Here is a 1,617-nt window from a genome sequence, read left to right as displayed (position 1 = left end):
GATATATATTTGCAATCTCAAAACCATTTCTTTTCCTAATTGTTATGAATAATAAGCAGGAATTTTCTGTTACCTAAAGGATAGAAGAAACTGTTCTTCACAAAGAATGAGGACACTTAGCTTTAATGTTTGGCTATGTCAGTAAAAAGCCAAGTGACCTTGGGAAATCCATATGATCTTGGGAAAGCCACGTGACCCCTGACCTTTAATTTCTTTGAAGGTAAAGTCACGGTACTAGACTTGATTATTCCTGAGGTTTCTTCTGTCACTCAGATTCTAAATGAACTGGAATGTTATTGCAACAAATTAAAATCTACTATGTTTATGTGAGCAAAGTTGAAAAGCAAAGCAGATAGAATATTAACTGACCCAGGAATTCTGGTGAATTAGAGGGAATATGAGAATTTTCCTAATTGAGATTGAACCTTTGGAGATGAGAGGCCAGAAAAAGGGACAAAGAGGGAAATGAGGTGGGAGAAGACAGTAAGGACAGAAAGTATTGAAGAGCACGAATAACTGAAATAACATAGATTAGCAGCATTATCCACAGTTCTTCAACTAAAGTGCTATCAGTTGGCACCCAGAATGGTTTTGTAAAACCAGCACAGTCCTTAAAATTTTTACAAAATGGAATGCTTTTAGTTGGGCCAAACATGCTCCATTTGGCCATAGTTCCCAACCCCCCAACCCAGAACACACCTTCATGTTACCTGCTTACTTCCTTTTAGGAATCTGAGTTTGCAATCCCTGGTTGTTACTGAGAAGTAAGTAAAGCACCTGTCACTACTCCAGCAGGCCCAGCCTTATACTGAATGAACAAGTTACCCTCTCTAGGTCTCTGTTTCCTCTAAACTATAAGCAGTACCATCTAATTAAGGGAATTTTGTGGGGATTAAGGGGGTTAGCAAGTCTAAAGTGCACAGCAAAGTGGCTGGTGCATAGAAGTTACTCAATCAAACTTCATTTCTTTTTCTTGTCTCTGTCTCCCTCGCTTCTCTCCCTTCTCTCCATTTCTCTTCTGCCCCTTTTTTCCCTCTGTCTGACCTTTTTCCCTTCACAATATTTCCACTTTTCTCTCCTGCCTCTGCCTTGGGGAGGGGGAGGGTCCACACCTCAGGGACTTTTGAGCTCAGCTCCTACTCCATGGAAAAGGTATATCTTCCCCCAGGATTAAAATTAGTCCCAGCCCCCACCCCCACCTTCAGCAGAATTTTACTACAGTGTTCATACCGAAGTGATAAGAGGAGAAAGAGAGTGTCTCAAAACACCGTAGACTGGGTGGCTGATTAAAATTAGTCCCAGCCCCCACCCCCACCTTCAGCAGAATTTTACTACAGGGTTCATACCGAAGTGATAAGAGGAGAAAGAGAGTGTCTCAAAACACCGTAGACTGGGTGGCTTAAAAACAACAGAAATTTATTTTTCGCAGTTCCGGAGGCTGGAAAGTCCAAGATCAAGGTGCCAGCAGATGATGTCTCTGATGAGGACCAACTTTCTGGTCCATAGATGGTGCCTTCTCACTGTGTCCTCATATGGTGGAAGGGGCAGGGGAGCTCTCTGGGTCTCCTTTGTAAGTGCACTAATCCTGTTCATGAGGGCTCCGCCCTCATGACCCAG

This window comes from Galeopterus variegatus, unplaced genomic scaffold (genome assembly GCF_000696425.1).
Source record: "Galeopterus variegatus unplaced genomic scaffold, G_variegatus-3.0.2 Scaffold2030, whole genome shotgun sequence".
Classification (NCBI taxonomy): Eukaryota; Metazoa; Chordata; class Mammalia; order Dermoptera; family Cynocephalidae; genus Galeopterus; species Galeopterus variegatus.
The sequence above is the reverse complement of the archived record's forward strand: the minus strand, read 5'-3'. Positions refer to the sequence as shown.